The sequence below is a fragment of the Paroedura picta genome, chromosome 3 (genome assembly GCF_049243985.1).
Source record: "Paroedura picta isolate Pp20150507F chromosome 3, Ppicta_v3.0, whole genome shotgun sequence".
NCBI lineage: Eukaryota > Metazoa > Chordata > Lepidosauria > Squamata > Gekkonidae > Paroedura > Paroedura picta.
Genome location: NC_135371.1, coordinates 158986129 through 159000654, shown reverse-complemented (window position 1 = coordinate 159000654; position 14526 = coordinate 158986129). Strand labels below are relative to the sequence as shown.

The following is a 14526-nucleotide window of genomic DNA, read 5'->3' as shown; positions in this document are numbered from 1 at the left end:
ACCCATTACTGCGTGTCCTTTCCTCTGCAGCCAGCAGAAACAGCATCCTGCCCTCCTCCAAGTGACAACCTTTCAAATACTTAAAGAGGGCTATCATGTCCCCTCTCAACCTCCTTTTCTTGAGGCTGAACATTCCCAAGTCCCTCAACCTATCTTCACAGGGCTTGGTCCCTTGGCCCCTTAATCTTCTTTAATACTGCTGCATTAAACTAAAATATGACACTTAACGTATCCCGTGGGAACCACCAACCAAATACAAGAAACAGATGCTTGTTTAAGACTGACATTCAAAACTTTTACATACAGAATGAGATGTCCTCTAAACAAGACACTTGAGAATTGGCACTATCATCTCGGGATGCAAACTGTTCATATTGCATCCATGCAGTCTAGGTGGCAGCTACATCCTCTGTTGCAAGCATTTGACGTAGAAACAGACAAAAACAATTTAAGACCAGGGGCAATATTTAATTGCAGAGATTGGCTATAATTTCTTGCTTAAGGACCAAGTCATATGTTGCTTACTCCTTCACTGTGATTTCCTCTGCCTCGGAAATCTTTTATATGGGGGAGTATCATTTAAAAAAATATTCTGCCATAAGTGCAACATCAGCACTTACACGTATCAAATGAAACATCCAGAAACGACACACTGATGGTTCAAACACAACACCAAATCACTACGTAAAGGAGTCTGTCCCTCATACCTGCCCTTATGATGCTGGGATTCGATTGATTTATCAATAATGTGATTTATATCCCGCCTCTCTTGACTGAGCCGTCTCGAGGTGGCTTTTATCACTTTCGAGTGCAAACTAGAGTTTGCTATTCACCTCAAATGGCAAATTATCATTTGTATATACCCCCAAAATGAAGTCTACAACTTGTCTTCAACCATCATGTGAATAACCATCAGGTGGGGTGGGGGGTGGAGGGGATTATTTTTAGGTGTTTTTATGTATTGGGGGTTTTATGGGGGTTTTACATGTTGTCACCCGCTGCGAGCCTTAGGGGAGCAGCGGGCTACAAATCCAATAACAACAACAGTTTGCCAACTGAGATTTAGTGACAATCAACAGTTTGAGTTAAACAGGAAGAAACTGCTCAAAATGCAACACAGGAGAGGAAGGTTGCAAGTACAAGGCTTGTTCACCTAACTGTAAATCATTGTGGAAAGTCACTAAGTAGAATTTAGTTTCACACTTTACAATTTATATAAAGATGAAAGCTGTCAGATCTCAACTCTAATACTTCATAACTTTTATGTACCCGATCCCTGATCATTCATACACGCAGAAAGAGGGAAACCAGTCTGTGATTCCTTGGATTACGGACCAAATGCATGGGTTGCACTAGCTATTTATCAGGGGCCAAAGCCCATCTGCAGTACCAGAGATATGTACAAGTAAAAAATAAATAAATCTCTAACTCATCTGATCTGCACTGACACATGCCAACAGGGGAATGTGCAGTGTTGCTGCAGTGAAAACTGTTAACAAACCAGGAGGGGATAGAGATTTTGGCAGCTTAAACACATTGTACTTTAAAAATCTGTGGGCAAAGGAGCCGACCATCATTACTTGTAGTCTGGTAGAAGCACTGAGAATATATGAGCCCAAAATGGGGGATATGGTTAACGCTAAACAAAATCAAATCCACATCAGTAGGACCAGAGCTCCACCCCTACTTGCATTAGTACAGTATTGCAACCACAAAACATGAATAGCTGGAACCACAACAGAGCAGAGCCAGGCAAAGTAGCAATAACATCCCATACATTGACCATGCAACACACACTTGGATCCTCCGCTACGGAACTCACAACTTTTACCTTGATCATTTTTATTGATCATGGAAGGATTTAGAATAAGATGAAAGGGAGAATACACATAGCTAGGGTTGCAAGCTCCAGGTCCAGAAATTCTTGGAGATTTTGGGGGTAGAACTTTTACATTGACATTTTTATTGATCATAATCGGAAGGATTTAGAAAAAGATGAAAGGGAGACTACGCATAGCTAGGGTTGCAAACTCCAGGTCCAGAAACACTTGGAGATTTTGGGGGTAGAACTTGAGGAGGGTGGGGTTCTGGGAAGGATTTCAGTGGGGTATAATGTCACAGAATCCACCTCCTAAAGTGGCCATTTTCTCCAAGTGAACTAACCTCTATCACCTGGAGACCAATTGTAATCCCAGATTTCTAGTCACCACCTTGGAGCCTGATAAACCCTGCTTAAGCTTATACGCCATACCACCACAGAGACTGTCTTACACCAGGGGTAGTCAACCTGCGGTCCTCCAGATGTCCATGGACTACAATTCCCACGAGCCCCTGCCAGCTTTTGCTGGCAGTGGCACATGGGTATTGTAATCCACAAACATCTGGAGGACAACAGGCTGACTACCCCTGTCTTACACCATGATTTCCATGGAAGCAAACACTCCCCAGAGTGTTTCAGAGATAGTTTGGGCATGAGCAAGCTCTGGCGTCCAGCATCTGTGGAAACCCTTTTGCCTTGAGCAGCAGCTTACAGAAAAGCCATTTTGCTAAGAGGCCTCTCCCACTCCAAAGCAAATTGTCAACAAATTGCACTGATCGTTGTTGTTCTTTCCTTGTACCCCTCTTCCCACTTGTTTAGCAATTTGGGGGCTCAGCTGCTGCCGATCTCATCCCTGCTAGAACACAAAAAGGGTCTAACATGAGAAAATCTGCTATGTTTCTTCCTCTTAAAGTTCCATAACTTCAATGAGTAACTGGCACAAATTCAGTCCGTTTGCACAGCGAGGGAGCTGGAAGCAAGAGGGAAAAAAACCACAGAGACATTGGACCAAAGATTCTCTTCCTAAGACAGGCTGTTGAATTGTTTTAGAAGTCTTTATTGAAGCCTCAGGGCCAACCTTCTAACTTTTTTCATTCCTGATCTAATACATTTCAATTTTACTTACATAGAAATGGAGAAAATAAGAAACTGGGCTCCTGGGATTAATACAACTTTAGAAACCAATCTGACACACATGCTGAACTTCAGGGACTATTGTGTCTGGGCTGCAGGTTTCAGTTTGACAGAATTCTGAAGAAATCTCAAATAAAGTTGAACCCTGATTAAAAGAAGTCTGCGTCAGAAAGAACCAAAGATTTTTTTTCAGAATAGGTTGTTGTTGCAAAGGATCCAGTAAAGGAAGATGAGTCACTCGCCTAGCCAGTATCTAGCGTGGGAGGAGAGCGGGCCACAGAATAAAGGAAGCTGTGGAACTGCCCTACCCAAAAGCTTGGTTCAACAGAATTTGAGTATTGATGAAACAGAACCCAAAGAAACAAAAGAAAGGCAGGTGAGAATAAAGACCAATGGCACCCCTCGGTTTATCCCTAAGCAGACTTCCGCCTGCTCTTCAAATCTTCCAAGGAATTTCCACCCTCTCCCGTATTCCAACCCAGTGCCAAAAACCCAGAGATGCCTCACCCTTTTTACACACAACCTAGACAGCAGTGTGAAAGGGCAGTTATCATGTCCTCCAACCACAGAGGAAGAAGAGAAAGATGGATGTGAGGCTAAGGGACCCTGAAGGCTCACATCTACCCCACCCCCTTACGCTTTAAAAGAGAAGCAGATTCAGGCCATTGTACATCCCCCTGTCAAAAGTCAAGAACAAGTGACAATAAAAGGAATTATGAGAATTTGAATGTTTATGTAACATAGTGACTAAGAAACTGAGCTATGAATCAGAAACGGGTTGCATTTCACCTCTGCCAGGAAATCACAAGAGGGCCTTATGCAAGTCACTTTCTCAGCAGGAACGTGTGGTTAGTACTACTAATTTACAAGATTTGGGTCATTTCCACACCAGTTATTTCGCCCAGATTGGGAGCTATTGAGCAGCTGGCCTTTTCTCCCTGCTTCCACACAGCTTCGCAATGCAACCTCACACATTACAAGCTTTATCCTGACTTTTGTGCTTTTTTTCCAAAACCTGCTTTACTACAATCTTTTTGCAAAGATTGCTACAAAACTAGGGTAACTGTCATGTGGATGGGAAAGTCCGGATCTCTTTAGATGCTGCCTATACTGGTACCATTTTCCCTGCCCCAGTCTTCTGCAGTGAATGCACACACCACTGGGGGGGGGGCTTTTTAAAAATCAGCAGTTGCTAGAACGCTGTAGGCCTAATGTACATCTCTCAACAGAAGAAGGCAAGAACTTGGAAGACAGAGGACCTAGTGGATAAACAGTAATATTACAGTAATATATCAGTCTAGCAATTGCTGCGAGGGACTGGGGACAAGGAAAACCAGCAGCCATGGCAATGAAAAAATGTGGGCAATCCTCATTATGCAGAAAACAATTTATATGAGGTACAGGAAGAATGCTTTGAACTCTCTTAAGCCCATTTTTAGCTCCGTTAAAATTCTGAAATACAACTAATTCTTAACCGGAGAAGTCTGATAATACTTTATTGTTACATTAGATTTTAAGCCCATTGTATATTTTAATACAATGGGCGCTAGCATGGACCGCGCGGTGGCGGGTGCCCTTGCAGCCCTCCTGGGCCCCCGCTGCCACCCTGGCACCCTCCTCCCCCAGGCGCCGTCTTCGGCACGGAGAAAGGAGCAGGGGGCCCTTTTCCTCTGGCCAGGCGGCAGGCTGGTGGCGTGGAAAGGGTGTGTTTGCTGCCATCGGGCAGGTTAGGAGGAGGGCGATAAGGGGGGTGCCTTTGGCAGAATCCCGCTTGACTGCTTCTCCCCCAACCCCCTCCCCGAGGCCCCCAGCCAGGCAGGTGAGGGCAAAGGGGGGGCCTTTGGCAGAGTCTTGCGGTGACTGCTTCTCCCCCGGCCCCCCCTTCCCTAGGCGGGGGGCTCGCGGCCAGGCGGGCGAGGGGGAGGGCGATGGGGGTAGGCTTGTGAAGAGTGCCATGGTGGTAGGGGGATTGGAGGGGGGAAGCGGCAGTGGACGTTGGGCTGGGGGCGGGTGGAAGGGCCGCGGTGGCTGCGGCCTGTGTGTGTGTGGGGGTTTCCGAGGGCCAGGGAGTGGGCTCCTGCGCAAGGAGGCACAGCTGGGTGGTGTCAGCCTACCTCCAGGGTCCTCGGCGAGCAGTGTAACGGTGGCAGGTGGCCGCAGGCGCCCATGCGAGTGGGCTGGTCGGGAGCCGCTGTGCGCCCTGAGTGGTCGGAATGACAGTCGTGGGCTGGGGTGGCCAATTGGGCCCGGACTGACAAGCTTCGCACCTACCAATTGGCCCCCCTGCTTGTCAGTCCGGGGCCAAGGGGCCAATCGTTGTCCCCCCCATCCCGGACAGCGCCCACCCCCACAGCCCTTAGTGTTTTATTTATACCGCTCCCGCAAAGCGGTGTAAAGATAGGGCTTTTCCTCAGAGCTCGAATGTTGTTCATATACATTAATTTCAAATCCTTATAACAAGACTGTAAGACTGGCTGGCTTTATCATCCCAATATTATGGGTGGAGGGTCTGCGTGCCAGTAATTGCAATTGGCCTAAAGTGGACCCGGTAAACTCAGAATTGTACGGTTGACCTGCAGCTCACAGCTCAGGGTCTTAAGTGTGAAACGATATACAATTCCTTGGGAGTACGTTGACTGCTCTCACTTTACGGAAACTGCCCACTCCAGAGATGCATGTGACCAGCACTATTCAAGGAACATAACTATTTCCTTTCTTCGACAAGCAGGAGCAACCTTATTCTTTTTAGGGAATGTGTATGAGAAGAGTTTCAAAAATAGCTGGCAAAGTGTAATTAAAGGGGAAAGGACATTATCAGAAAGAGAAGGACCTGGCATGAGCACACCCAAGTCTTTGTACGTGCCCGAAGAGACTGCTGGATTATAGCCAACTACAGCCAAGTAAGGAAACCGTTTTGGCCCCAGCACTGAAAGAAATACAACACCGCTGGTTCCCTTATTAACCTTCTGAACCACTACAGGAATCTCCTGAGACATAGCTTTAGGTACACACATCTTCTGAGATCAGGCAGATGGCAACTTGAGAGAGGGCCTTATTTGTCTTATTCTGCTGCCAGCTTCTGCCCGCAAGTAGATTTTCTTTTTGTTCTGCCAAGTATTCCTTTACCGACCCCAACCCCATAACTCCCACACTGCCCTAAGTTTTAAGCCAGGAATCTGAAGTGATACTTGGTGTCTCCTTTTCTACAGAGGCACAAGTCACTGAAGTAGCTCAGCATAAGTTTCTCGATCTTGGTATTGGTATTGACCTTTAAGGCTATACGCGGCCTGGGTACCGTCTACCTGCGGGACCGCTTGGTTGCTTATGCCCCCCGCAGGGCACTCCGCTCTGCGGGTATGAATTTACTGGTTGTCTCAGGCCCACGGGATGTTCGCCTGGCCTCGACCCGGGCCAGGGCCTTTTCAGTCCTGGCCCCAACCTGGTGGAATGAGCTCCCAGAAGAGCTAAGGGCCCTGCAGGATCTACCAGCTTTCCGCAGGGCCTGTAAGACGGAGCTCTTCCGCCAGGCATATGGTTGAGGCCAGGGCAGCTCTCCCACTAATCCATCAGAGGATCCCCTCCAATATTGAGATCTCTAACATTGAGATCATGGTTAGATCTATTGTATTGGTGCCACCCTCTGCTGAACATTATTCTCTCCACCAGGCTGAACTAAGATCAGAATTGCGACCACCGCCGCTATATGTTATATGTAACTTTTAATTGGGGTTTTTATGGGGATTTTATTGTGTTTTATGTTGTAAACCGCCCTGAGAGCTATTGGGAGAAGGGCGGTCTTAAAAAATAAAATAATAAATGATAAATGATAAATGATAAATGATAAATGAATAATAATAATAATAATAATAATAATAATAATAATAATAATAATAATAATAATAATCTGCGCCAGGGTAGTCTACTAGCACCCTACCTGGCTCCAGATCACCTAGTCACAGTCATCCATGCAACGATCAGCTTCCGACTGGACTTCTGCAACTCGATCTATGCAGATCTTTCCTTCTCTACAGCTAGTCCAAAACACAGCTAACAAGAGTCCTCACTAGGACATCATGGAGGGCTCATATATGTCCTTAGGCAGCTGCATTGGCTTCCAGTAAAGTACTGGATTAGGTTCAAGGTGCTGGTTTTGACCTTTATGGTTTTTGATCTTGGCCATATACGGTCTGGGCTCGGCATACCTGAGGGAATGCCTCTCCAGATATATTCCCCAAAGAGCGTTATTCTTAGCCAATTCCAACATGCTGGCAGTCCCTGGCCTGAGAGAGGTGAGCCTAGCCTCAACCAGGACGAGGGCATTTTTGATCCTGGCCCCAACATGGTGGAATGAGCTCCCAGGGAAGGCACAGGGTCTCTCAGAACTTACCTGCAGGGCACATAAAAGAAATCTCTTTTACCAGGCATTTGATTGAGGCTGGGCCGCCAGTTATATTTAAGACCCCAACTCACCCACCCACCTACCCACCCCCCTGGCAAAATACTCTCCCTGTAACATTATCTTCTGGCTATTACAATGGGAGGGCATTGTGGGAGAACATGGAAGCTAAATCATGCCGGGCTGCAGGCTGGAGTCTTAGTTGTGGTAGGTTGCCCCACCTCTTCCTGCACCCACATGGGGGAGCATTTGGCCTGGTGTGTCTCATCTGTCCCCAATTTGTGCTCCTGCATGGGAGGTGGGGCAGTGAAGTTCCCAGTGCATAACCAGACTTAGTGATGTATTTTTGTTTGATTTTAATAGCTCAAGTCATGTTCTACTATGTATGTTATCTACAGCAGTGGTCCCCAACCCCCGGGCCATGGCCCGGTGCCGGGCCGCGAAGGCCTCGGCACCGGGCCACAGCTCCCTCTCCTCACCCCCCCCCCTGCAACGAAATGCTTGCCAGGCTGCGAGCAAATTGGCCGCCGAAGCGGCCGATTAACTTGTGGCCCGGCAAGCTTCTTGATGCAGGAGGGGGGGACAGGGAAGCACAGCCGCCGGCATACCAGGCTCAGGGCAGTTTACATAGAACTGAGAAGTATACAAATAACCATATATATGTTTTGTTAACCATTTATCGTAATCTGACCATATCCGACCAGCGTTAATGAATATGACTTCTTGGCAGGTTCAAGTCTTGGGGGTTCATTTCAGCAAGTGTCCACTTTCAGAAATTAGGTCTGTTTGCCTGCAGCCACCAAGAACAAAATTAATATGGTGTGGTGGTTAGAATGGGACACTATGACTGAAGACTCCTGGGTTCAAATCCCCACTCTGTTATAAACACAGTAGGTGACCTTAGGCTACTCTCTTGACCTAAACTACCCCAACTTCCTCGAAGAAGCTGCAGAATAAAGCCTAACAGACAGAGGAGATTAAGTAACACAGATAGCAGGTGCCATGCAGAGGAATAGCAGCAGTCTTTGCCACTTGTTGACATTTGCACAAAGCTTGGGCAAATAGGAAGGAGTCAAGCTTTTATAAAGTATTAGCAATTAGCAACTGTACCACACAGAAATATCGTTTCAAGAAGCTATTTCCAAGCTTCTACGGAGCTCAGGCACAGAACTTAATTTTGTCAGCAACCAACTAATTGTTTTTTTTAACAATGGGAAAAGCAGTGAGGCACAGTAATGTGTACATAGTACACAAGTAGCCTCTAGTTTAATTCACTTCTGGCCAAAAGGTCTTGTTTACGTATTACAGCGTAAGGCGAGTCCAGCAGGACAGGATCACTGTGTGTGACCATGGAGAGATTCAAAGCCCTCCCTGGTATGTTAGAGCAGGGGTTGACAACCTGTGGTCCTCCAGATGTTCATGGACTACAATTCCCATGGGAATTGGAGGACCACATCTGGAGGACCACAGGCTGACTACCCCTGTGTTAGAGGACTAATTCCCAGATATATTATTCTGGGTCTCATCACATGACACACACTGAGCCAGTGCAGTGGGGTTAGGGGTGCTGGAACAATACTAGGGGACTAAGGTTTAAGTCCGTACTTTGACATGAAGCTCACTGGGTAACCCTGAGCACCACATACGTTCTTTGCCAAACCTACCTCACAAGATTATTGAGAGAAAGTATGGGACAGAAATGTCGAACGGAATACAATAAAAGAATCAGAGACTGAACGATCCACCAGAAGCAGTAGGTAATATTAGGGAAGTCAGCAGTGACACATCAAGAGGAAAAAATAACAAAATGTACTAAGAGGAAAATCTTGTCTGGATTCAGACAAGACATTTATTCAAAGTTATGTGTTTAGTTAGTTCATTTATACCTTGGTGCCCTCCCTAATGGGAACCAAAAGTAGATTATGTTGTTTTCTCCTCCCCCATTTTATCCTCTGAACAAAGGTAGGTCCAACTGAGAGTGCGCAACTGGCTCAGGCTCAGCCAGCAATCTTCTATAGCCGAGCATGAACTTGATCCTGGGTTTCTCAGAACCTGGTCATACGCTGCTACCACAGCACCACACTGGCCTAAAAGTGCCTGAAGCTCGGCAGCACTGGAGTTTTCATTTCTGCTGTCAAAAGGTTATAGCTTTTGAGAAAGAAGGGAAACAAGCCTGGAAAGGGGGGGGGTGTCTTTTAACAAACAGGTCAAAGAGAAAACAAGCGTGACACCATTGTGGACATAAGTAATGCCTAATACAATGAGGGGTAGAGCCAACTGCGAAAGAAACAAACATTCAAGTGGGGCTAAAAGCCCCCAAAAAACTTAATCCATTTTTATGCCTGTTCTTCACATTAGTGTAAACTGCACCCCCAGTTCCTTTTAACTGGCCTAACCACTGCCACCAGCACACCACCTCTTTGCCCAGTTGTAGAAGTGCTCACACACACACTTGCACATCAGCAAGTACTCAAGTTATATCAATGACACCCGTAGCCCATATGACACTCCTCCGTCTCTCCATTGACCGCCCTGCTTATTTGGAGTTCTAGCCTCCGGGTAAACAGGAAGGCAAGTCCCAAAGCGGCTTAGACCCAGTTCCCAAAATTTACCTATTTAGGAATTAATTCAGAGAAAGAAAGGAGAACCCAAGAGAGGGCCGTGGAAGAGAATGAGCAAGGGGGGGGGGGGAGATTACTTGCAAGTGAATCGCCCTTTAGCCCCCAGGGCGTTGGGCCACGGGCATGGACCCTCAGCAACCCTGACAAAACTACCACCACGCCCCTCAGAAAGAACTTAGTCGTCCTGGACGCAGCCTGTTTCGAACTAAGCCCCAAACTATCCACCAACGGACGACTTTTACTGATGGGTTAAGCTGAGGGGAAACGGGCGGTGTAAGCCCCAGCCCCGTGCCCAGGCGCGCTCGTGGGGCCGCCCTGCCAACCACCCCTCACCCCCGGGGGCGAGCGCGGGGACCCCCGCTCAGCTGAGTACCTTCGTCTCCCCGGACTCCGTCCTGGTCTCTCCGCTCCCTCCCCCCACCCCGTCCCGTAACCGTCCTTTTGACGGAAAACTACCGGCAGCCGGAGCTCGGCCCCGCCCACCCATCGCCCCCACCCAATAGGAGAGCAGGGGCCCGGCCTCGCCCCCGCCCACCGCAGGCCAACGGCTTCCAACGGCCCCGGGTTCTAAACCCGCCTCTGTCCTGAGCTCCCCCTCCCTCGCGCGCCTGTGTCGAGCCAATGAGAAGTAGGGAGGCGGGGCGCGTCGTCTCAGCCCGGGAGGGCGCTGGTTGCTTTTGGGCGCGCCCCGAGGAGGGCGGGGGAGACTTTGGCCAGGGTTGATCCGGCTACCTTTGGCTCGGAGGACTTCCAGTCACGTGGACGTGGTTAATCAATCAGCCCGCGTTATCAAAGTTATTTTGACGCTCCCCGCCTTATCGCAAGCAGCCGCTCATGGGATACTTTCACCCCGTTCGCTATCGCGCTTTCGGGACATGGGGTTCTTGAGGACAATACTTCGGTCTTCTTAAACCAGCTCGACATTAGGAGACGCCTGGAGATTTTGTGGGTGGCGTCTAGGCAGGGTGGGATTTGGGGCGTTGAGGGTGTTCTGTAGGGTGCATAGCTGTACAGCAGCCCACTCTCTCACGCAGCCGGTTTTTCCAAGGAAAGTGACCTCTGTTGGCTGGAGATCAGTTGTGAATTCTGGGAGACATCCAGGCCCCACCTGGAGGTTGGCAACCCTGTTAGACCACATTTATAGATTAACACACACCCCAGCACTTGAGGCAGCAGTGGTAGGGGTCACGCCCAGAGAAACCTTGGCACCTCATCAGTTTATAACTCCCAGAATGCTCTGGGGGGAAATTGTTTTGTGGGCAGTCCTGTCGGAACCTGCTCAATTATAGCCAATCAAGACATGTGAACTCTCCAAATGGATAAGTGAACTGCTCCCACCTAGGACCAATCAGGTTCTTGGGTGGGTTCTCCAAAGTGTATATCAATTGTGGCAAAACAAAACACAGGTCCAGGAGAACCTTAAAAACCAACATTACTTGCAATAGGAGCTTTTGTGAGGTAGAGCTCACTTCTTCAGATACAATGGGAGGAGGAAAGAAAAATAAAATCAGATTAATAAGCTTTTTGGGGCTTTAAGATGCGGCAGAACTGAGAAAGATCCTGGAGATCTGAGAGGGGTGGAGTTTGGACAGGAGAGAGCACAGTGAAGACATGATGATGTGCAGCCTGTTTTTCAAAACGTCCGTTTCCTCTAAGGCAGGGGTAGTCAACCTGTGGTCCTCCAGATGTCCATAGACTACAATTCCCATGAGCCCCTGCCAGCATTCACTGGTGGGGGCTCATGGGAATTGTAATCCATGGATGTCTGGAGGACCACAGGTTGACTACCCCTGCTCTAAGGAGAACATCTCTAGATATCATTTGTAGTTTCAGGGGAACAGCCCCCACCTTGTGGTGGGGCTCCAAAGATGAACTTGAACTGTCTGAGGAAGAGTGTTTGCACTCGTCTTGAATAAATCTTTGTTGGTCTTAAAGGTGCCACTGGACTCTGATTTTGTTTTGTAAGATTAAAACTATTATCCTGTTTTATGAGAACAGAAGCTAAACATTTCTGTTGCACCTGCACCAAACCAGCCAAACTAGTATAGACACTGTGTGTCCCTACAGTAATAAACACCATTCACCCACATAGACCACCTATTGTTTGCTCGGCAGGATTCTCCCATACTAACGTATCTTTCTTTCCTAACTATAATATGGGTACCTCAAATATCAAACCATTCAATGTCAAGTACTAATCCGGGATCAATACATAGTCTTTGTACTTGATTTCCTTCTTTTTTACATTTTAAATGTTCCTACAATTGTAAATGCATATGTGTGTGTAGTATGATTAGATTAGGGAACTGGTACTACATAATAGCTAACTAAATTAGGTGTGATCATGGTGGTTCCTCTTCAAATTGCATTCAGTTTGCTGTTTTTCTTTTCACACTGAAAGCTGATTATTTTTCTGTTTTCTGTATGGTTAGTGAGGTAAGCGATCCGCCCACGTCATACGTGCCTTTCCGTCAGGATGGAAATAATGTATCAGAATATAGTGTGTCAGAACCCAAAGTATTTAAGCTAAATAGAAGGCAAACTGGTCACTTACTTTTGGACAGTTCAGACGCTGGGAATGGCATGTGGTATTTGTGAGTCAGTTCCCAAAGGTTTAGAAAAATAAATAATCTGAGGATCCATTTCCTTTCCTTTCAGGCTCCTTTCATATTTTCCTCCTCCGAGATCCCTTAACAATAATTTTTTTCTTGGCTTATATTTCTTGTTTATATATCGCTGGAAACATAACACGAGCACATACCTACCCAAACAGTGATGTTCTGAGGAATTATGAATTCTAGCAGCAAAGGCGTCACACCCCTTCTTAGTCATTATTCCTGTAATACTTATTCCCCACTATTTATCTTTAAAGGTCTCAGTAGGAAACGTAGGGCTCGGCGGTTGCTAGCTCTGGTGTGAAAGACTGGGGGGAGGGATTCTTTCTCAGAGTAGCAGGTTAAAGTCAGCCAGCCCACACACTTGACAGCTTTTTCTAAAATTCCAGCACATGCCTGCTGTATATTGTAAATTATCATGCATATCTTCAGTTATTACCCACCTTGTTGGTCCTTGAAAGGGCAGAAAGGCAAGGTACACATTTTTAAAATAAAAAAACCATAGATCACATGTCGTTTTTAATTGAACGCATGGTTAATTCTCCATTTAAAAACATGTGGCAAAGAGACCATCTCTTTGAGGACATAGGCTTGTGTACAGTCCTGTGGTACAATTCCTAATAATGTCCAGACCATCATTAGAACTGCCAGGGAACCCCAATCAGTACTGCTCATCAATATGACATCACCAGGCCTTCTGCCGTGACATTATCAGGGGCTGCCCCATGATGTCACACTGGCCCCTAGAGGTCATGGTTTACGATGGTATTAGAGTTACCAGTTCTGGGCTGGGAAATACTTGGAGCTTTGGGGGATGGAGCCTGAGAAGGGAGGGATTTGGAGTGGATGGCATACTATGAGCAGATATGTATTACCTGGAGATCAGTTGTAATAGTGGGAGATCAAAAGCTGTTATCTGGAAATTAATGGAAATACAATGACCAAATTATACAAAGTGAAAGCAAACAACCCAATGTATAGGCCCAAAGAATATAGACCCGCCCGATGCTAAATGCTAGGTGTCACATCTGACACCTGGTAGATCACAATCATAGAGATACCATCAGAGCTATGGTAGTGCTCAAGGTTGGAGCAGTGAAGTTATGGGGTTGCGCTTGCTTTTTATTGCCATCTTGATGTTAGTTTTGGTGCTAGTTTAATTGTGGGGAACAGACTGTTTTAATGTTGTATTGCATTTTTATGGGGTTTTTACTGTTTTATTGTGAGCCGGCTTGAGCCGACACATGTCAGGAGGGTAGGATATAAATTTTAAAATAAAATAAAATAAACAAATTTATGTTATATTCACAATTAATTTTTTTACAAATATGATAATAAAGTACAACCAACTATTTGGTTGTACTTTATTATGCTATTTGTCTGTAAAAAATTAACTGTAAAAAATTAATTATCTGGAGATTGGCAACCCCAGATAGTAGGGACCTGGGCCCATAGTCAGAAATGTTGTCAGACAGCTTAAGAGCACACAGAATTGAGATACAGGACAGTTTAAAGCTCTCTCAAGCCGTATTTTCCCCTTGATGTATTTTCCGTACTTGTAATCCCTTTTAAGTTATCAGTCTTACCTCCGCTGCTTCAGAATAAGCATAAGCAGTTCTTTCAACCTCATGGGCGGCTCCGATCAGAAAAGGGAAAAGGGCAAGTTTAGCTGTGGCCTAATGCAGGCTTCTCTTGACACATCTAACCCATTGATGGAATCACCGGGTTTTATATATTCCATCTCTTTTGCATCATAATAGTAACACTGCTTATCACAGATAAACATCACAATCCCTTTATGCTTCCAGTGGCGACCTTTCGCTGTCTGAATATTGCCAACAAGAAGAAACATCTCCAAGGGAAGATGCCTCCAGACTCCAAGAGAGTCACAAATGCGAGGGGAAGTGTTATTTCTCAACTGCAAAACAATTCCTATTGCTT

The 14526-nt window shown here is 46.4% G+C and overlaps 1 protein-coding gene across 6 annotated transcripts in view; it reads right to left on the bottom strand.

Annotated features, from left to right (window-relative positions):
- Positions 1-14271, bottom strand: part of VDR (vitamin D receptor) — a 100156-nt gene extending 85885 nt beyond the window's left edge. Inside the window, exon 1 of one of the 6 annotated variants that reach the window (XM_077328975.1) lies at positions 14172-14271. The gene's annotated coding sequence lies outside the window, so the exon portion shown is untranslated. Of the gene's footprint in view, positions 1-10343; positions 10383-14171 lie in introns of those variants that run through there. The other 5 variants (XM_077328980.1, XM_077328981.1, XM_077328974.1 and 2 more) reach the window with 5 other exon arrangements.
- Between the last annotated feature and the right edge of the window lie 255 nt (positions 14272-14526).